At 50.1% G+C, this 22887-nt stretch overlaps 1 protein-coding gene across 3 annotated transcripts in view; it reads right to left on the bottom strand.

The window, feature by feature from the left end:
- Window positions 1–20959, bottom strand: part of Nos1 (nitric oxide synthase 1) — a 138494-nt gene extending 117535 nt beyond the window's left edge. For all 3 annotated transcript variants that reach the window (XM_045132966.1, XM_045132965.1, XM_004664148.2), the window contains exon 1: window positions 20849–20959. The gene's annotated coding sequence lies outside the window, so the exon portion shown is untranslated. The remainder of the gene's footprint in view (window positions 1–20848) is intronic.
- Window positions 20960–22887: the final 1928 nt, after the last annotated feature.

The following is a 22887-nucleotide window of genomic DNA, read 5'->3' as shown; positions in this document are numbered from 1 at the left end:
TATGAGAAGCAGTTGGCCGGGACTTTGTGAAGGTTTGAGAAGATGGGTGCTGCATGGACAATTGGTACCCCGGAGATGTAAGCTGCAGGGGCCATGTTGAGTCTTTATCATCATGATCAGCATTCCCCAGGTTGCAGCTCTGAGTTTATCGGAGACTCAACCAATTTTCTTCCCTCCTGTTTTGGCAACCTTGAGTGCTCTCTGGTGTGGGGAGGCTCAGCCTACTAGAGGATGTGAAAAGATCCCCATGGAAGAAAAAAAAAAAAGAAGGTAAAAATAATATATTTTAAGGAAGTAATGATAAGGCTGAGTCCCTTATCTTGAAAGTTCCCTCTAAGTACATCACAACATCTACATAGACCTAAATCAGTTACAAGTGAATTCTAGCAAAAGGAGAAAATATGAAATGGAAAAGAAAAACCTTGGGCTGGAGAGATGGCTTAGTGGTTAAGGTGTTTGCCTACAAAGCCAAAGAATCCCAGGTTCATTTTCCAAAGACCCATGTAAGCTAGATGCAGAAGGTGGTGTATGCATCTAGAATTTGTTTACAGTGGCTGAATGCCCAACCTCTCTCTCTTTCGTAAATAAATAAAAATCACAAACCATGAAGGCATAATTCTACATGTGCCAGACATGCTTGTAATAACAATAAATGTAACTGGATCAGGTTTGAGCAAAAGGGCAAGGCTCTACTATTGGATAAATGTAAGGGAAAAAATTCATGCCTGATACTGAAGACTTAACCAAAAGTCTATGGCTGGAGAGTTCATAGGCCCTAGGGGGGAAGTAACTACTGTTGTCTAGCTAAACGGATATATTATACCCATCAAACTGCCCTCTAAATACTTATGTTTATGCCTTTATATTAATGCGACACTCACTTTCGTTTAGAGAAGCTTCTCTTTTCAGATGACGGTGACCACTGGGGAGACTCAAATCTCATTAAAGTGCTGCGACATGACAGTGGCGTGTTTAGGACTAGTGAGACATCTCTGTCACATCCTCCAAGGCTCAGGGACCTTTGCAATAACTAGAGGCCCTAGCATACCCATTGTCTTTCTCTCTCTCTGCTTCTTCTCTCTCAAATAAATATTTTTTTAAAAAAATAAACAACATGAAATTAATAGTTTTACAAATGAATCTTACCAAGTTCAACCCAATATCCAGAACATTTTTATATGCAGAATATTGAATTATCTAATTTAATATTTCCAAGACTCCTGAAGAGCACAATATTATTATCCCCATTTTGCAGCCTGAAACGATGGTCTAAGACATTAATGAAGCTATGGCATCTCAGCTAGAATCAGCAGGGCCGTCTCAGACCAAGTCTGAAGTCAAAATCTTTGCTTATGTCACTTTCCAAATACTACAGCATGTTTTTGACTCAATCACCCTGCTTCTAGATGGTGGCTGGAAATTGAAAGGGACGCTAGACATTTATTTTTTCATTCCATATCTGTGGGTTCTTTTTAAAATTTTTTTTTCTTTATTTATTTGAGAGTGACAGACAGAGAGAGAAGGAGGTAGAGGGAGAGAAGAGAGAGAGAGAGAGAATGGGCGTGCCAGGGCTTTCAGTCATTGCAAATGAACTCCAGACGCGTGCGCCCCCTTGTGCGTCTGGCTAACGTGGGTCCTGGGGAATCGAGCCTCGAACCAGGGTCCTTTAGGCTTCATAGGCAAGCGCTTAACCGCTAAGCCATCTCTCCAGTCCTCATTCCATATCTGATACAGAACCTGCAGACCTTCTCTGGGGCTCAGAGACCACTGGACCCTGGAACTGTGTGCATGGCTTTTGTGTAAACATGTGCTGATGCGTGCTTATGGGAGGAAAGGGTCGGTAGCATTAACATGGTTTCCCAAACACAGCGCGATGGGGAGTAAAGAAAGAAGACCTGGATTAACCCAATAGCTTGCTGATCAGGCGTTTGAGCTCATTGCTGGGAATGAAATTGTTCTTTGAAACAGCAAAGGAGCTGGGATCAAACTCAGGACACTCAAACTGAGGTCTCACAACCTTTTTTTTTTTTTTTTTTTTTTTAAATCTCCCCATGCAATGACGATATTTGCTCAGGGTCCTATATTTGACAGAAATTTAGGTTCAGAATAGGAGTCACTCTTTCTATCTAGGTAAGCTGTTGATTACTATTCCAAATAACTCCCCAGAGTTCTGTATCACTTTACCTCCCTTCCTGGGGAACCACTTCCAAGTATCACCTGCTTCTCTAGGCAGGAGAAGAGGGTGTCGGAAGAAACCACGGGTGCTGAGAAGGGACAAAGCTAATGGACTGTAGCCACTTAGTTACTTTAATTTATTTGCAAGCATGGGGGGAAGAGAGAGAGGGGGATAATGGGCGTGTCAGGGCCTATAGCTGCTGCAAACAAACTCCAGGTACATGCACCACTCTGTGAATCTGGATTTACATGGTACAGGGGAATCAAACACAGGTCACCCGGCATTGTAGGTAAGTGCCTTAACTGCTGAGCTATCTCTCCAGCCGCGGATTATAGTCATTTCTAAAGGCAAACATATGAAAGGCCAATTTCAAAATTGGAATAAAATGGCTGGTGAGATGGCTTACTGGTTAAGCGCTTGCCTTTGAAGCCTAAGGACCCCTGTTCGAGGTTCAGTTCCCCAGGACCCACACTAGCCAGATGCACAAGGGGATGCACACATCTGGAGTTCATTTGCAGTGGCTGGAAGCCCTGGCGAGCCCATTCTCTCTCTCTCTCTCTCTCTCTGTCTGTCGCTCTCAAATAAATAAATAAAAATAAACAAAAAAATTAAAATATTGGAATAAAATGCTGATTATACCACATTTTTAGTGTTGTGAGGGACTATTAAAGGTATATATATATATATATATACATATATATATATATATATATATATATATATATATATTTTTTTTTTTTTTTTTTTTCTCCAAGGTAGGGTCTCACTCTAGCCCAGGCTGACCTGGAATTCACTATGTAGTCTCAGGGTGGCCTTGAAATCACAGCGATCATCCTACCTCTGCCTCCTGAGTGCTGGGATTAAAGGTGTGCACTACCATGCATGGCTAAAGTTTGTTTTTATTTTTAAAATAAAATGATAGGCAGCCTTAACTACAATGTGCAAATATTGACCACATCATTGGAACCTTCCAAATACATTACTGAGTAAACAATAGTGATATTGTATAGATTGACTGCAGAAAGAATGAGGAGGTGTTCGTTTAAACAAATATGTGAGCAGGCATGCTGTGGCTTACTCCTTTAAAATACTTTTTAAAATTTATTTGTATGAGAGAGGGTGGGAGCAGATGGAGAGAGAGAAAGAATGGGTGCACCAGGGCCTCCAGCCACTGCAAACGAACTCCAGACACATGGCGCCACCTTGTGCACCTGGCTTACATGGGTCCTGGGGAATAGAACCTGGGTCCTTTGGCTTCACAGGCAAATGCCTTAACCACTAAGCATTCTCTCCAGCCCTTTTAAAAACATATTTTATTTATTTATTTTTATGGGAGAGAGAAAGAAGAAGATAGAGGGAGAAAGAATGGCTTACACCTTTAATCCCAGCACCCAGGAGGCTGAAGTAGAAGGATCACCATGAGTTCAAGGCCAACATGGGTCTACAGAGTGAGTTCCAGGTCAGCCTGGGCTAGAGTGAGACCCTAAAAGAGAGAGAAAGAGAGAGAGAGAGAGAGAGAGAGAGAGAGAGAGAGAGAGAGAGAGAGGGGCAGTGTGTGTTCATTTAACAAAGCAAATTCAAGATACTGTGACTTAGATCTGTCTTAGTGTTCCAAAACAATCTGAGATCTACATACTGGTTTAACCGCCTAGCGGCATCAGAAAGTCACACAACTTAAAATCCACTCAGAAGTCCCCACTATGGGGCTGGGGAGATGGCGCAGTGGGCAAGAGTGCTGGCTACAAATGCGAGGGCCTGAGGGGGCTGCAAACTGCCCGAGTTCGACTCATTGGCCCCCGTGTAAAAAGCTGGGTATGGCCGCACACAACTGTAACCCCCGTCCCGTGATGAGCAGAGTCTGGAGAATGGCTGGGGCTCATGAAAGACACAGGTCTGCATTCAGAGAGAGACTCTGTCTCAAGGCCATCCAAAGATGAGTGATGAAGGACACCCAAGGTCCTCCTCTGGCCACCTTCTGTGGCATATACATGTGCACACATGCCACACACACGTCATAGCACACACTCTTCATGCATGGAACAGTATGCAACATTCCTTTAACTTACTTCCTTTAAAAAGGAAACCTAGGGCTGGAGATTCGGCTTAGCAGTTAAGCGCTTGCCTGTGAAGCCTAAGGACCCCGGTTCAAGACTCAATTCCCCAGGACCCATGTTAGCCAGGTGCACAAGGGGGTGCACGCGTCTGGAGTTCGTTTGCAGTAGCTGGTGTCCCTAGCATGCCCATTCTCTCTCTCTCTGCCTCTTTCTCTCCCTGTCACTCTTAAATAAATAAATTAATTTAAAAAAGGAAACCTATAGGGTCAAAATACAAACTAGTCAGTACACAAAGTATATATTAAAAGTACAATAAGATAAGGGTCATGATATGAGGGCCCCTCCTACAACTCCTTCATCAGTCATGTTTATTTGTTTTAAACTTTAAAAAAATATTTCTATTTTATTTGCAAGGAGAGAGAGAGAGAGAGAGAGAGAGAGAGAGAGAGAGAGAGAGAACGGGCAGGCCAGGGCATCTAGCCACTGCAAACAAACTCCAGGTGCGTGTGTCACCTTGTGCATCTGGCTTTACGTGAGTACTGGGGACTCGAACCATTCTGCTGGCATCTCTGCAGTGCCATCAGTCACGTTTATTGAGGAATTACCTTTGTTCCAAAAAAATCAACTGAATGAGCTGTTGGGTCAGATGTTCCTTGAAGCCAGCTATAGGTTTCTCTCTCAGCATATAAGACAGGGCTTGGCACATCCAGGTACTCCACAGACCAGGGGTGGCATCTCCAAGTCTATAGCTACTGCATGAGTCAGCCCACGTGTTAGTGAGCAGGACCAGTGGGGACAGTGGAGAGCTGGGTGGCTCTGGGCCATGGGCAGGGCAGTTCCAGCAAGTGGTCACCATGTTGGAGGGTGAGGCCCAAAGCACTTCACTGTTTGCCAGCAGCTGTGGGGAGGGGATGACACACAGCCCATTAGGAAAGAAGAAAAGAAGGAAGGAGAGAAAGGGAGGGAGGGAGGGAAGAAGGAAGAAAAGGAGGAAGGAAAAAAGGAGGGAGGGAAGGAAAGAGACTTCACATGTCCGGGTCATAAAATGTGGGTTCACGGGAGAGAAAGTTGAAGGGGAAATTGAAGGAAAAAAATCACCAGCAATGGATGTGGTCTACTGCTTTGCTACCCAAAGTGTGGTCCATGGCCCAGCATCCTCTGGGAGTGTGTCAAATGTGCAGTCTCTCAAGCCCCATTTTTTAAAATTTTTTTAAAAATTTATTTATTTGAGAGCAACAGACACAGAGAGAAAGAAGACAGATAGAGGAAGAGAGAGAAAATGGGCGTGCCAGGGCTTCCAGCCTCTGCAAACGAACTCCAGACACGTGCGCCCCCTTGTGCATCTGGCTAACGTGGGACCTGGGGAACCGAGCCTCGAACCGGGGTCCTTAGGCTTCACAGGCAAGCGCTTAACCGCTAAGCCATCTCTCCAGCCTTCAAGCCCCATTTTGACCAACCCTTGCAGTAGATGCTGACTCCTCTGCCTGGGGTTGTTTGAGAAATAGGCCTCTAGTACTTGTTATGCTTTCCTTCCTTTCCTCCCTCCTTCCTTTCTTCCTTCTTCCCTCCCTCCCTCCCCTCTCTCCTTCCTTCTTCCTCTCTTTCCTCCTTCCTTCCTTCCTTCTCTCTCTCTTTTTTGGCTTGCGTTTGAGTCTGTGTGGGCACGTGTTGAGTGTGTGGAGGCCAGAGGTTATGTCTTCTCCATCACTCTCTACTTAATTTATGGAGGCACGGTCTCTCACTAAACACACAGCTAACCAATTCAGCCTGTCTAGCTAGCCCGCTTGCCTCTGGGATCTGGTCTGTACTGGGATTATAAGCAGGCTGTCATGCCCAGTCAGCATTTATGTGGGCTCTAGGAATCCAAACTCTGATCCTAATGCTTGCATGGTAAGCACTTTACTGACCAAGCGATCTCCCCAGCCTGATCTCTTTCTGCAGTCAACCCCCTGGAAACCTCATAGGCAGCTTTCCATCTAGCGAGTGTGATATCAGCTGACCCGTACAAAATCACTGTCAGTCAACTATTTCATGACATGCAAAGATGACAATTTCAAAAGGAAACTTTGATTCCAGCTCATCTCTCCCTGGTTCCACACAAAAGTGTTTCAGATCTAGAATCTGACACGCATCAGAAGGGCTGGGAATGGCCTAAAAATAATAGTCCCCAGGCACACAGGTGAGCTTCATTTGGCTCACAAAATTATTATTTTTCCCCAGTGAGTTTTCACTATTTAAAAAGTGAAGGCTTCAGGCTGGAGAGATTGCTTAGTGGTTAAGGCGCTTGCCTACAAAGCCAGAGGACCCAGGTTTGATTCCCCAGGACCCATGCAAGCCAGATGCACAAAGTGTTGCTTGTGTCTAGAGTTTGTCTGCAGGAGCTAGAGGCCCTGCTGTGCCCATTCTCACTTCCTCCTTCCTTCCCTCCCTCCATTCCTTCTTTTTCTGTCTCAGGTAAATAAATAAATAAATAAATAAATTTAAAAAGTGAAGGTTTCATATAAGGTAGAAATATCTAGCTTTCTTAGGACAGTGGAAGAGGTGCTACCTGTCCTGGGCCGAGATCCTCAAACCTCAGCAAACAGCTGGAGTAGGTGATGGTACCATGTTAGAGGGGCCTGAGCTCTCAGGTGGCCTGTGGCCACCACGAAGCCTCCCTCCCACCTTTGCTTCCTGCCAGGACTCTGGAGGAGTTGTCTGACTTTGGGACTCATGATGGAGCGACTATTGGAAGGAAAGAGGGAAGGTCATTTTCCAGAACTGCTCTCTTGGTGGTGGTGGTGGTGGTCCCTGGAGGACCCAGGTGTTTCACGGGACCTCCTGAGGGAACGTGCAACTTTGTCTCGGCGGGTGTCAAAGGCCAAGCTCCACCCCAACCTCTTTTTACCTGCTGAAATGCCAGCCCTCAGGGAACTGAAGCAGGATTGTGAGTTTGAGGCCATCCTGGGCGACATAGTGAGACCCTGCCTCTAAACAAAAACAGGGCTGGAGAGATGGCTTAGTGTTCAAGGTGCTTGCCTGAGAAGCCTAAGGACCCATATTTGACTCTGTTGACTCTCCAGATCCCACGTTAGCCAGATGCACAAAGGTGAGACAAGTGCAAGGTCACAAATGCCCACTAGGTGGCGCAAGTGTCTGGAGTTGGATTGCAGCGGCTGAGGCCCTGGCCCACCAATTCTCTCTCTCTCCCTTGCTCTCCATCTCTGTAAAACAAACAAACAAAAACAAGCTGGCTGTGGTGGTACATGCTTCTAATCCTAGCACTCAGGAGGCAGAGGTAGAAGGATTGTTGTGAGTTCGAGGCCAGGCTAAGAATACATAGTGGATTCCGGGTCATCCTGGGCTAGAGTGAGATTGTACCTCGAAAAAAAAAAAACCCAAAATAACTCCCCCCAAAACAAAACAACAAAAAACAGTGTTGGCTGATGTCACAGTCATTGCCAGAAACATACAGGATCGCCCCAGCTCTCTGTAAAGGTCAGCACTAAGATGTTAGGGATCGGGACCAACACTGACATACCTTGTTTTGAACTCCATGAACTTACTCCGTGCTAGTGACACACACACTTAGTTGGCAGCCACACCATATGGTGTGGGGAGAGGACACCCCACAGTCCTCAGCGGTGACCCGTCACACCAGCACTAGTTCAAGAAGCTTCACCTCCTCAATCATCTTGCCCCTAGTTTTACCTGGCAGGCTGGGATGCTATGCCCAAATGCCCTGACATGGCTCATTTAATTTTATAACATCCACTCCTATGTTTTGTGAAAAAAAATATATTTGGCTTTTCGAGGTAGGGTCTCGCTCTAGCCCAGGCTGACCTGGAATTCACTATGTAGTCTCAGGGTGGCCTTGAACTCATGGCAATCCTACCTCTGCCTCCCAAGTGCTGGGATTAAAGGCGTGTGCCACCACGCCCAGCTTTGTGAATATATTTTTAAAATATTTTATTTTATTACTTGTTTACTTAGTTGAGAGGAAGCAAGATACAGAAACAGGCAGGGGGAGAGAGAGAGAGAGAGAGAGAGAGAGAGAGAGAGAGAGAGAGAGAGAGAGAGAGAGAGAGGGAGAGAATGGGCATGCCAGGGCCTCTAGCCACTGCAAACGAACTCCAGATGTGTGTGCCCCCTTGTGCATCTGGCTTACGTAGGTCCTGGGGAGTTGAGCCTGAGTCCTTCAGCTTTGCAGGCAAATGCTTTACCTGGTAAGCCATCTCGAGGTCAAGGCCACCTGAGAATACGTAGTTAATCCCAGGTCAGCCTGAGCTAGAGTGAGATCCTACCTCAGAGAACAAAAAAAAAAAAAAAAAAGAAAAGAAAGAAAGAAAGAAAAGAATTCCTTATCCTAACATCCAAGAGGCTATGAAGGTAAAGATTTTCTAGCCAGAATCCAAGCAGAACATAAAAGGCAATTGTGTCTGGAAGTGCCATGATCATGTGTGATGTGACAGGTGTGTGTGTGTGTGTGTGTGTGTGTGTGTGTGTGTTTGTGAATGCACATGTGGGTGTGCATACATGTGGATGCAGAGGCCATTGGCCAATGTCAGGTGTCTTCTTTAACCACCTGATTATCTGCTGAGATGGGGTCTCTCGACTGAAGCTGAAACTCACCAATTTGGCTAGACTAGCTGGCCAGTGAACCCCAGGGCTTCCCCCATCTTTGCCTCCCAGGCTCTGGGATTACAGGCGTGCATCGCCACACCTAGCATTTTTAAGTGGGTGCCGGGGATCGAGACCCACACCCTCATGTTTACAGGGCAAACGCTTCTCCCACTGAGCCATCTCCGCAGCCCCTGAAGCAAAGCTTGGCACACCCTTTAAGGCATTGACAAGGGAGGGCGAAGTACCCGGGGAAGGTCCCACCTAGGCTGAAGGAGCTGGAAGTGGCAGTGTTTCTCTGCACCACTGAATGGAGTTTGGGGTAGACTGGGGGGACCACCCACAAAAACAAGCTCTGACCAGAATGCACACCCTCCCAAACAGCCCTAAATTAGGGAGGGAGTGGAAGAAATCAGAAGTACTGAGCCTCGCTCTTCTCTCATTACTCTCCTCTTCCATTTAGTACCCAGGATCCTGCTCTGGGCACACCCCATCAGAAGCTACAGGACCAAGGATTCAAAGATGTCCATTGTCTTCCAGGTGCTGGAGGGAATTTAGAGAAAGATGTGGGGGGGAGGGTGGAAGCCAGAGATCAGCCAGCATAGAGAGGGAGAAAGAAGAGGTTACTGACCACTTTCCGTAAGCCCAGCCATGATTAATCGGCACCCACCCAACAGATGCCATCCCAGCCAGGGCATGCTGAAATGTCTCCAGTTTTCTACAAGGTTCTCAGGTTTCTTCAATACAGATCAAACACCTGCTTTCATTTCAAACTCCGAGATGCATTCAGAAGGACCTTGAGAAAATAGGACTGGAGGGCTGGAGAGATTTCTCAGTGGTTAAGGCACTTGCCTGTGAAGCCTAAGGACCCAGGTTTGATTCCCCAATACCCACGTAAAGCCAGATGTACAAGGTGCATGTGCCTGGAGTTCCCTGGCGTTCCCCCCTCACTCTCTCTCAACTTAATTAATTAATTAAAATATTTACAAAATGCATGGTGTTCCTTCTACTTCTGCCTCCCGAGTGCTGGGATTAAAGGCATGCAACACCACGCCCAGCTAGGAATTCTGTTTTTTTAAAAAATATTTTTTTATTTATTTGAGAGTGGGAAAGAGAGACAGAGAAAGAGAGAGAGGGAGAGAGGGAGAGAATGGGTGCACCAGGGCCTCTTAGCTACTGCAAAGAAACTCCAGATGCATGTGCCATGTTGTGCATCTGGTTTTATGTGGGGCCTGGGGAATGGAAACTGGGTCCATGGACTTTGCTGGCAAGTGCCTTAACTGCTGAGCCATCTCTGCGACCCATAGGATAAGGAATTCTTAGAAGCATTTCTGATGGTTAAGTTCATGGCCGCAGTACAGCTGAGTGAAGTGACCCCACTCATATCCTCATATTCACCCATGAACTTCTGGAACACCTGCAGGCCCCACGCATTTAATGAGTCCTGGTACTCAGCAAAGTGGCATCTGCCCTGCTTACAGAAGGGAAAACTGAGGCGTAGAAAGACCGAGCCACTTGCTCAAGGTTATGGGCTGAATAAATGGCATGTGCCGCTGGATGAGCTCTTGAGTCCTTGTCACTGTCTCTGTAGACAGAAGTGACTAGTGTCCATGAGCCAATGCCACAGCACTGTGTGCTCTTTCTTCTTCTTCTTCCTCTTCCTCTTTCTCCTCCTCCTTCTTCTTCTTCTTTTTTGTTGGTCTTTCGAGGTAGTGTGTTGATCTAGCCCAGGCTGACCTGGAATTCATCATGTAGTCGCAGGTTGGTCTTGAAGTCATGGTGATCCTCCTACCTCTGCCTCCTGAGTGCTGAGATTAAAGGTGTGCGCCACCATGCCTGGCCACTGTGTGCTCTTGAAGGGAGCGTTGGGTCTGGGAGAATGATGCTAATGCCAAACAGGTCAGAACTGCTGCCTGAACAGCCTCGTGGAGCCCGAAGCACCAGGCACTCCCAGACTGCAGTTCCAGCTGGAGAGAGGGAATGACTTTAGAAGAGACTCCAGGGATGAACCTCGAGCTCCTAGCTCAGTTCCTCAAGAGGCCCAGGGCCTGGCCTGCTGAAGGCAGGGTTACTGTCACCTGCTCGCTGCTCGGTGCCCCTGATGTAATGAGCGCTGAGAAAGAGAGCTGGATCAGAATGGCAAAGAGCCGTAAATGACATTGTCACCAGGCTTCATAAAGCTCGGTGACTCACAGCCCTAATTAAGATGCTGAAAGAAAAATGTAAAGAGAAGCTGCCACGGAAAACAGACATTCTGCTAAACCACAGGATTGCTTCTTCCAGGAAAAGGTTGGGGCGGGAAGGGGGTGGGGGGAAGAGAGAAAGAAAGAGAGAAAGAGAGAGAGAGAGAGAGAGAGAGAGAAGGAGGGAGAGATAATGAAGAATGTGTTCTTAAGAGTGTGTGCATTCTGTTTTTTTCTTTTTTTTTTTTTTTTTTGCGACTAGGTCTTATGAAGTCCAGGATGTGAATATTATTCTAAGAAACTTGGGAAAATTTAACCAGAGAAGAATCTCTAAGACTGTTCTTGCCTTCCGGCTTCTTTTAAAATTTTTGTTTTTAGAAATTATTTGAGCGAGGGAGAGACAGAATGGGTGCACCAGGGCGTCCAACTGCTGCAAACAAACTCCAGACACATGCACTGCCTTGTGCATCTGGCTTACGTGCGTCCTGGGGAACTGAACCTGGGTTCTTTGACCTTGCAAGCAAGCTCCTTAACCACTAAGCCATCTCTCCAGCCCCCTTTCAGCTTCTTATTAGGAAATCTCTCTCTCTCCCCCCCGCCCCACATGCATGACACAATCTTGCTATCTAGCCCAGGCTGGCCTTGGACTCCTGATCCTCCTGCCTCAGCTTCCTGAGGTGCACACTACCATTTTATTAGGCATATTTAAACACAGAAAACATAAATGAATAATATAATGATGGTTTTAAATTTTCCATTAGTTTCAACAACTATTAGCATTTGTGTCTTTGCTCATCCTGATCCATCAGTGACACATTTATCTGTGTATTTATTCATCTGTCTGTCACCTACCTGCATATTCATCTGTCATCTGTCTGCCTGTTCATCTGTCTGACTGTCTGACTGTTTATCTACTTGTCTGTCTTTATAATGAAACGAATGTGCCCATGGCCTTGAACATGCTAGGTAGGTACTCTCCCACTGATCCAAGCACCAGCCTTTAACAAGGAATCATTTTAAAATGAGTTGCAGGGCTGGGGAGATGGCTCTGTGGATTCCCGTTGGCAGATTCCCTACACTATTATCATTATTAATTATTACCATTACTTAGGTTTTTGAGACACAGTCTCACTCTGTAGTCCACGTTGGCCTCAAACTCAAGGCAACCACCGCTTCTGCCTCCTGAGTGCAGGGATTAGAGATGTGAGTCACCACACTTGGATTTCAGCCCTAAATTCTTAAACAGAGCATCTCAGGAATAAGATCATGTCTCACAAGCCCCATAAAACCAGTATCATACCTAATAAGATGAATTATACGTGTAGAATTTCACCCAATTCACTCGATGGAACCACATAGTTAGGTAACATACGCTATACGCGGTCAGGAGGAAGTGACATGACTTAGTTGGTTATTGGGGAAAGCAGTCATACAGGGTTTTAAATATATGTGCTTTAGTGCCAATCTAAGTAAAAGCCCAGTTCCCGTGGTTGGAGAGAGAAGAGCGGATGTGATACTCCCAGCAGTAGGAAGTCAGGGGTTCTGGAGCGGGGGGAGGAGGAAAGTCAGGGGTTCTGGAGTGGGGGGAGGGGGAAGTCAGGGGTTCTGGAGTGGGGGGAGGGGGAAGTCAGGGGTTCTGGAGCGGGGGGGAGGGGGAAGTCAGGGGTTCTGGAGCGAGGGGAGGGGGAAGTCAGGGGTTCTGGAGCGGGGGGAGGAGGAAAGTCAGGGGTTCTGGAGCGGGGGGAGGGGGAAGTCAGGGGTTCTGGAGCGGGGGGAGGGGGAAAGTCAGGGGTTCTGGAGCGGGGGGGAGGGGGAAGTCAGGGGTTCTGGAGCGGGGGGAGGGGGAAGTCAGGGGTTCTGGAGCGAGGGGAGGGGGAAGTCAGGGGTTCTGGAGCGGGGGGAGGAGGAAAGTCAGGGGTTCTGGAGCGGGGGGGAGGGGGAAGTCAGGGGTTCTGGAGCGGGGGGGAGGGGGAAAGTCAGGGGTTCTGGAGCGGGGGGGAGGGGGAAGTCAGGGGTTCTGGAGCGGGGGGAGGGGGAAGTCAGGGGTTCTGGAGCGAGGGGAGGGGGAAGTCAGGGGTTCTGGAGCGGGGGGAGGAGGAAAGTCAGGGGTTCTGGAGCGGGGGGAGGGGGAAGTCAGGGGTTCTGGAGCGGGGGAGGGGGAGGAGGTGACCGTCAGAAGTGTTGTAAGTAAGTGCAGAACACCCGACTTGGGCTCCAGTTTGTTTCAGACAAGCATCCAATGTTATCACTGCTCTCCCCGAATGCTGCTCCCCACCAGTGTGCAAGGTTTCTGGAATCCAACCATCTGCTCCAAAGTCAGGACCCCCCTGCCCCACCTCTCATGGCAAGTGTCCAGGGAAGGGTGCCCAACACGAGCCTCAAAAGCGGCAGTAAAGAAACATCTCCAGTAGTAACGTTGACTGTTTGGTCAAAATAAATAAATAAATAAATTAGGGGTTGGAGAGATGGCTTAGTGGCTAAGGTGCTTGTCTATGAAGCCTAAGGACCCAGGTTCAATTCCCCAGTACCCACGTAAGCCAGATGCACAAGATGGCACATGTGTCTGGAGTTCTTTTGCAGTGGCTAGAGGCCCTGGCATGCCCATTCTTTCTCTCTCTCTTTCTCTCTCTCTCATAAATAAAAATAAAATCAAGCCAGGTATGGTGGCGCACACCTTTAATCCCAGCACTTGGGAAGCAGAGGTAGTAGGATCGCCGTGAGTTTGAGGCCACCCTGAGACTCCATAGTGAATTCCAGGTCAGCCTGGCCTAGAGTGAGACCCTACCTCGAAAAAACAAAATAAAATTAATTAAAAAATAATAAATAGGTGGGTAGTGCCCGACTGCGTGTGGGGCAAGTAGGCCCCCCAGTTCCTTAGTTCCCTGGTGACTCCTGTATGGTGGGTGGGGTCAAGGGATGGAGGAGAATAAACAAGAGAGAGCCAACTGTCTACCATGAGATGGGGCACCCCCACCTCACCTGCCAGCACAGAATCATTTCAGGGGAAGCGGTTACATGAATACTGCCCTCATAGCTAGCTTAAAAAGCAGCTCCTGGGAAACGGCGACAGACACTGTGGTCACTCAAACCTCATCAAATCAGAGACCCAGAGTCAATAGAAAAGGCCACACTAAATCAGATCCCTATCTTGCCTTCCAAGGCTCAGGGAACATTTTGGAAGAAGGGCCAGAAAGACTGTAAAAGCCTCGGGGGTGGTGGTGGGGAATAGCCTGAGACACTATTCTCCACCCCCTACCCCCAGAGTGACTGAGGCCTCTTGGTCTCCATGGTGAAGACCAATAACCGCACTGGAGAAGACCCTCAGCGGAACTGGGACAGAGGAGAGAAAGGGTCTAAGGGTACAACCATTTTATTTAAAAAAGCAGTTAAAAAACAAAAACTAGAAAAAAATTTACTAAATCTACCCAGGCAAGAGTCCCATCTGATCCAATGAACTGATATCGTGCCCTGTAAGAAACAAAGGGGCTCAGTGACTCTGTATGACAGGGGGAATGACAAGAGAGAGCTTTTCTCAAGTGCGTGCTCTTGACTCTGTCAGCTCCCTGAATACAGGCACCTCCGTGTAACTGGCCTTCATTTTCCTTGTTGAACATTTCAGAGCAAAGCTTCTGCTTCTGAAGTCACAGAGCCAAATACACATAGTATGTCCACTGCTATTAAATACGCACAGTATGTCCACTGCTGTCCAATACACACAGTATGTCCACTGCTGTCAAATACGCATAGTATGTCCACTGTTGTCAAATACGCACAGTATGTCCACTGCTGTCCAATACACACAGTATGTCCACTGCTGTCAAATATGCATAGTATGTCCACTGTTGTCAAATACGCACAGTATGTCCACTGCTGTCAAATGCTATTTTGACTGGTCCCCGTAGGTTAGTTTTTGATGCCTCAATACAGCCCAAGTTCCACGTGCTATTTTAATGGCTAAATAGGACCGACTGGGCAAACCCTTTGCCTCATAGGCTGCTACCTCACGATGGCACTGCGAGCTACCTGAAGGGATTGTCTGGTCCCTCCTTGATGCCAAAGTCTCTCTTATAGGGTCTGGGCTGGCGCTCAGAGTTTAGTGTCTTAAACGGACAAGCAGCCAGCTTGACTTGTTTAATAACAAGAAATCTAAATCTTTAACCGAGAGATGATGGACACTGACTGAAGGCGAACAGTCTTTTTGTTTAATCTGGTTTTTTGAGGTGGGGTCTCACTCTAGCTCAGGCTGACCTGGAATTTACCCTGTTGTGTCAGGGTGGCCTTGAACTCACGGTGACTCTCCTACCTCTGCCTCCCGAGTGCTGGGATTAAAGATGTGTGCCACCACGCCTGGCGGGAGCAGTCTTTTAAATTCACAAGATCCCTTCTTCCCGTCTGAGTGGAAATGTGTTCCGAAAAGACCCACCTTTTGTGATTTTGCTGTGAGATCTTAATAAGGAAGCAATCTTGATGCGTTGGTCAATGCTTGGCAAATGTTGCAAACAAAAGCTGAGTTGCCTATGGGGAATCTCAGAACCTGAAGAATTCCTTTTAGAGGGTTTTAGTCCCAAACTCCAGAGGAATCATGTGATACCCAAAACGCAGGATCATACTTCCTGGAAAATCCCAGCTGAGACAGTGATGTGATCCGAGTCGACACAGAACATGGACATTAGAAATGAGAAAAATAACGCAGTGTTGGGCTGGAAATGGGAACTTTGTCCCCTGCAAAGAGCTAGCTTGGCTTCTGCCTGAACAGGGCTCTCTCTCTCTCTCTCTCTTTGAGACAGAGTTTCTCTGTAGCCCAGGCTGACCCTGGGACTCACTCTGTAGCCCAAGCTGGCCTTGGACTCATGTCAATACTCCTACCTCAGCCTCCTGAGTGCTGGGATTAAAAGCATGTGCCACCATACCTGGCATCTTTTTCTTTTGAATGCAACCAAGGAACCATGCCTGAGCCACCATACATCTGAGGTGAGGATCAGAATGCAGAAGCCTAGGAGGTTTTGAAGGACATAATCAGTCTAGGGATTATCACTAAAATGCCTCTGAGGCCAGGCAAGTGACATATAAACCATACAGAATGGCCTAAGGTCTCCTGAGGCAAACAAATCAAACCAAAATGAAACACATCTCTCTAACAAGGCAATCCCTCCCCCTCCATTCAAAACAACCAGAATCAACCATATGCTAGCCTATCAGATATCCATCCAGGTGTCCAATGGAGATGCGCTTGGATTGGGACTCCTCCATTTCACAGACAAGAAACTGAGGCTTGGGAAGGGGCTTAGCCCAGACCTACTGGCTAAATAAAGGGTTCCCCCGATGTAGCACCAATACTTGGTAGGTCGGACAGCTCAGCTCACTCACCCTGAGTCACTGAGTTCTCGGTTGGCCGCGTCCGGCCAAGACGCATCCCAGGATGACATCTCCTTGGGTTCAGTGTGATTCTCTGCCTCACACTCTGACGGCTGTCAGCTCACGATACCACAGTGCCGTCACCGGAAGAGCGGTGCAAATTGGGCTCCTGGCTCTGAGGCAGTGCCTCTGAGAAGTCTGCCCTGTTACTGTCAGCTACCCCTCCCGGCAGCAATGGCACTGTACCCCCAAAACCTCTTTTGAAGAAGTGGGGTTGCTTGATGTCCCCTGCTTGATTACACTGCAGCCTTCCCCAGAGAAGGGCTCACACCATCTTACACTTGATGACACCCACCCATTGTCACACACGGTTGACACACGTGCTGATGTAGATCGTAGAACCACTGGCAGAGCTGCCCTCACTCTTGGTTAATCATCACTAAATAAGATTATGCTGGCATCCGTGTTGGAAGAGTTTTGCTCTTAGTGGGGACTTAGCGGTATTTTTGTGTGTGTGCGTGTGAATCCATCCTGTGGGTTGAACAGAGCCAAGCAGGCTTGGATTTCTAGTTTCCAGCCTGGCAGGGTGATCTGTGTGTGAGAAGGACCCGCAGAGGCTGGGTGGCTGCTCAATTGCCTGTTGAGATGAGCTCAAAGCAAAGGTCTTGTGAGACCAGCAGCAGTTAAACAGGGGCTTATTGTCTTGCTTCTGGTTTTACTTGATGGGACACTTTTAAAAGGCATTTTCTCCCTAAAGGGATTAAGCTAATGCTCAATGTTAGATGGGGACTCAGAGCTGATATCCCGTAAAGTGTCACACGTACTGTCCTAAGCGGGTTACCAATTGTTTTTCAAGGTAGGGTCTCGCTCTAGCCCAGGCTGACCTGGAATTCACTATGTAGTCTCAGGGTGGCCTTGATCTCAGGGTGATCCTCCTACCTCTGCCTCTCAAATGCTGGGATTAAAGGTGTGCGCCACCACACCTGGCTCCGGTTACCAATTTATAATGACAGTCAGAAAAGATGAAAATGAAATCCCCTTTCGACCCCAAATTTCTGGGGTCTCTGCGTTTTGAAATGAATGCTAGGTGAAGTGTCAAGACACCGAGGTTCTGCCCCAGCTCTGTCAGAAATGGACTGTATGAATTATCCAAGTCACGTCCCTTTTCTAGGCCTCAGTTTCCCCCTTGGCACAACAAGGGTGATGGGCAGGGGTGGAGCGCCTTAGAACTCCTGGAGGACCTTGGTAAACATACAGACATTTTTGCGTAGCGTTCTGGGAATGTAGAGTCTGCAGCCCAAGGGGCCCTTCCAGCCTGTGGGCTCTGAATGCTGCCGCCGGTCCACGGGGCCTGACACTCTCCAGGTCAGGTGACGTCTAGAAGCTGTCAGACACTAGAGAGAGGGAAACGGACATGCCAGTAACCTCCGCAGGCTTTGTGCTATGAGCCGTGCGTGTCCATACTGCTCTGGGGTGGGAAAGCGTGCCCCTTCCTGCGAACATGAAATGCCAAATTCAACTTCTGAGCCTGCCAACTTCTCCAAGGAAAGAGCCCTGTTCTAGCAAGCTCGCGCCATAGCCTGTGGCTCTTATCTGCATTCCAGCACTCAGCCTTCCCTGGCCAGGCCTACAGAACCCGAGTCACAGACAGCTCTGGGAGCTGCCGTAAGACACAAGACACCCAACACACACACACTCCAAGAGGGTAGCAAACAAATGTCTTCTTGTTCACAAATGACCATCAATGCTTCCAGAGGGAGAGACGTTGTCTGCACAGTACCTCGGACAGCTCCTTGCAGCTCGCCTACCGAGAGCCCCTGGGGGAGACCACTAAGTGGCTCCCTGGAGCTCAGCTTTTCCCAAAGGTCTTTCCACAGAAGGCAGAGCCTCTGGGGCTGGTGTTGGCCATTTGGGGAAAATTAAGGAGAGGCAGAAAGAGCAAAGGATAGGTTGATCTTGATATCATGTCCACATTTTTTTTGTGTCCCAAATGACTCCATAGCTGATTCCTCCCTCCCCCGGGGGTTTTCTGTTCTTCCTTGGATTCACTAATCTTAGTATAAGATCTTGTTTCTAGATCTTATATGCCTCCTTTTTCAGGCAACTGTCACTTCACTTTAAAACAACCTGTTGTGGGAATTACTGCTCTTATTTTACAGATAAGAAAACTGAAGCTAAGAGAGGTTAAAAGACCACCTGGAGGTCAGACGGCCATGGAAGGTGGTGGTGGTGGTGGGGGAACCAGCCTCAAACAGAGGTCTTCTCCACAATGCTCTCTCCCTTTTTTCTGGTAGTTAGTGTCATTGTGGTGAGGTGGGGTGTGTGTGTGTGTGTCAGAATCTCTCCAGTCTGCTTGGGTGGACTTATCTGGAAATGAGGCTGTGTCTGCTTAAGCAACAGCCGTATGCATCAGACTGGTACCACAAACCAGGGTGGCGGTCTCTTCTGGCTGTACCTGCACTATAGGCGACTATGGGCAGGTAGCTTGGGTAGCCCTGCCTCAGTTTCCACATCTGCAAAGTGAGGCTTGTCCTGGAGACCTGGGGGAGCTACTGAAGGGCTCCACACGCACATCCTGCCTATGCAGCGGCTGGGCGCACACACAGAACTGTGAGCTCCTCAGAGCTTTCTGGAATACAGGCTGGGTTGATGGTGGGGACAAAGTGCTTCCTTTTGACGACCCGCCAAGACTCTTCCCATCGGTCTGCTGAGACCCCCCTGAGGGTAAAGAATGGGTCTGACCCGTCCTCAGTTCTGGCGCAAACTCAAGGTTTAAAAACAAAACAAAACAAAAAAACAACCCCAACCAGCACAAAAAGAAAAATCCAACGTGTGTGTGCGTGTGTGCGTGTGTGCGGGGTGACTTCCCCACAACCCTCAGGAGCAGCAGCTTGCCGGGCCAGCTCTCCCGTCTGTCTTCTCGGGTCCTGGGGTCACGAGGGACTAGATGTGCCCTGGGCCTGAGCATGTCTGCACCTCACCGCTACCACCTCTCCGCGGGGACTCTCCCCCCTGTGATGGCCTCACGACTGAGGCGTGTGTGAGCGCAGTGGTTAAGATGGCCTCATCTGTTGCAAAAAACTTGATGAGATGACCAAGAGCTGCTGAGGGGGTGGGGGACATGGAGATGGAGGTGGGGGGCTGCCTTGTCCACCCTCTCCGTGCCCCTCATGTTTTGCCTGCTGGAATCCCCCAGATCCAGGAGGCTCTGAGATCTGTCCCAGGGCTTCCTAAGAACAGACCGCCAGCAACATTTCCCGCGTCTAAGCGTCTGCTCTGGGCTTCCGACTGACTTTTACTGTGCGCTAAAGGTCCCCAAACAGCTCCCAGGGAAGAGGTTGCCCCTACATTCTACTTCCGAGAGCACCAAGGCTTAGAGAAGGGATGGGACTCACCCAAGGTCAAGAGGCCATGCAAAGGTAGCTCTAGGGACTGGAATCCCGGGGGGTTCTCTCAGAGGTCCCTGCCTGTTGGATGCCTTCTCAGCGCGCCTCTCTGCTAGAAGCCGCTGTCCCCTGCGTGCCCAGATCTGTGAGCTCCCGGGGTGTGCCCAGTGTGACCCGAGGATGGGAGCAAAACGCCTCGCGTCCTACTCTCTCGGTTCCCCTGTGCGCACCCTAGGACACCGGCTCGGAGGGCGGACAGGGAAATTGGTTTTCTCGGAGATCCATCCTCCTTGCCGGGCCGCTGGGAAGCAAACCCATTTCCGCGCTGTGTATGGCCAGAGTCCTGAACCGGGGCAGAGCGCACCCCTCACCCATTGCCCCCCGTAGCTCCTCTCTCACACCCCAGACGGGAGCCCTAGAGCTCCCTTTCCAGGAAGAGCCAAAACTTTCCAGTACCGCGCAGCAGCCCGGCTGGGACCGCCGGGAGCGCAAAGGAGGATCTTGGCAAAAGTTGGGAAGCCAGGTGGGAGCCGCGCTCCTGCAAGCCAGCCTAAGTGACCCTCAGGTGTCGGGTCCCCTGCCGCGGGTGGCCTGGCCGGGTGCCACAGGCCACCGTCGCGGTCCCCGCGGGAGGCAGGTGCGGCGGCGCGCTCACGGCGCGGATGCCAAGCAGAGAGGAGGAGGAGGAGGCTGAAAGTTGAAGATGGGCAGACGCCAAGGATCTCCCGGGGGGTCGGGCGTTCCCTTCCCAGCCTCCGGGCTGCCCGCTGGGGTCACCGGCGCTGCCGCCGAGCGTCCGCCGCCATTACCGCGGCGCAGAGCGGAGCGCGCGGCTGGGGACGCTCGGGGATGTCGCCGCAAAGTTGGAGCGGAGCGTCCGCGTCCATCTCTCCGGGGTGACGGCAGCCCCGGCCCGGGGTCCGCCCGCTGGGAGCAAAGCCAGGCCGCCCGAGCCAAGTTGGGACGCGCGTGGCGCACGCAGCCCAGCCGGGAGCTCCTCGCGGAAGAAGCGAAGAAGAGCGTCGGGGACAGGCGAAAGAGGGTGATGGGGGGGACTCGGGACACCGCGAGCCGAAGCCGGGCCCGAGAACTCACCTGCCGCCGCCGCCTCCGCCGAGCCCCGGCAGTTCCGGAGCTGCCGATGGATTCTCTGTGCACCCGCCCGCCCGCCTGTCCTCCTCCTCCTCTTGCCCGCGCCCGCCGCCGCCGCCGCCGCCGCGCTCCCCGGATCCGAAGCCCCCGGCTCGGTCGCCCCGCGTGGCCACCCGGGCGCACGGCGCACCCACTCAACCTCGGGGTAGGAGCCGCGCGCGAACCTCGCGGTCCCCTCCGCTTTGTGCCGCCCCGATCGCTCCCCAACCCCCCCTCCCCTTCCCTTCCCTTCCCGGGTCCCCTCCTGCCCGCCTCCCTCCGCCCCACAGCCCGCCCCAAGTTCGGGACGGAGGCTGGCGGCGTCCCCACGCGCGCGCGCGCGCGCGCGCCCCGGCTCACCCCGGCCCGCCACCGGCGTCGCCGCCGCCGCCGATGCCACCCGGCTGCCCCAGCCCAGAAGGAGCCGTGGCGCTAAGCAGCTGCACGCCCAGGAGGCAGGAGGCCTCAACATGCAGGGACCCAGGCTCGAGCTCAGCGAGGGTCGTGAGGGGGGAATTTATTTCTTAATGTCCCTCCTTTATCCTATCATCGCTGAAACGAATTAGCGGTGACGTCCAACCCGGCTGGTTTATGGGCGTGGGGAGGGAGACGTCGCAACCCTCATTAAAAGAACGGCTCTGGGCTCCAAAGCATACATCTTTTATATAACCTAATTTCCATTTTTTTTTTCTATCAGGAAATACACACATACACACACACACACACAGACACACACAATGACAATTTTGGGGAGTCTGGATGACACTGGAGGCAGTAACCACACAAGGGAAGGGCTATGCTTTTTTGGGCAGAGAAGGCCCCTGAGAGACACAGGATGGTTATTTCTGTCCTACGTGGTATTATGACAACATCCCTTAATGGGACAGAAGAGGACGGGCTGGAAGACCCCAGTAAGAGCCAACAGTTGAGTCCAGCTAGGTCTCTGGCCCTGGTTCCTGGAGGGCAGAATGAAGGAGTCCATTCCCTTCTGGAAAAGTTCCCTGCTTCTGGTGTATTCTGGAACGCAATGTAGGGTATGGCATCTTGGAGAGCGAGGAGAATGGCCTGGGTTGCGTCCACCTGTGGCCAGGAGGCCCCAAGGCAGGGAGAAGACAAGGCCTGGGCCTGGGGGGGAAGGGCTGGTGGGGGGGAGGGTAGGGCAGACGCTCAGAACTCAGGCTTCCTTTCTTAGGGGCTCTACCATATGGGTAACCATATAAACCCGTCTGAAAGCTGTCTTCCTGGGCAGATTGCACAAGCGTTTGCATTTCACTGTCCCTGTCGCTCACACAGTCTTGGAGAAGTGGGGGGGGCGGGGCGGGGAGGGACTCAAAGAAAGAGAGGAGGATACGCACAACACACACACACACACACACACATACACACACACACACACACACACACACTTGATCTTTCTTCCAGCCTTGGAACAGGGCAGCCAGCTCACCGTGGCTTTAGTTTCTGTGCAAAGAAAGAGGTGAATAGGAAAACTACCTCCCCTCACACACTTTGTCACTAATAAATGCCTTTTCGGATGTCTTGCACATGGAGCCTAAGGGAAGGGAGTGTGACTTTAGGGGCAGGAAGAGGGGGTGGAAGTGAAGAAGGGAGGGAGGCATAAAGAAAAAGCTGACAGGATGTGAGGATGTCTGTGTTGTTTTCAACTATCTTGAAGGAAGACCCTAGAAATTCCATCAGCTGATCAGGGCTTTGCCACTTTCCGGCTGTGCTGTGTTAAGACCCACAGAATGTTCCCCCAGCAGGGACATGGGCCTGAGGTCGTTGTGAGGATGCCCACCGTGAGCTAAGGTTGTAAAAGCATGGCTTATACTATAGGCTAAAGAAAAAAAGTAGCAACGATGATGACATTGATGAGAATGGTCAGTGACACAAGGATGGATGGGTGTTTTGATAAGGGGAGGCTGGAGAGAGTCCTCCCAGACTGGTCCAGCTTCTCCTGCCTAAACCCTTTTCGAAGTTGAGCGCTGGGTTTCCGTGGTGTT

Source organism: Jaculus jaculus, chromosome 13 (assembly GCF_020740685.1).
Source record: "Jaculus jaculus isolate mJacJac1 chromosome 13, mJacJac1.mat.Y.cur, whole genome shotgun sequence".
Classification (NCBI taxonomy): Eukaryota; Metazoa; Chordata; class Mammalia; order Rodentia; family Dipodidae; genus Jaculus; species Jaculus jaculus.
Note: the sequence above shows the minus strand (reverse complement) of the source record. Positions and strands in the feature narration are given on the sequence as shown.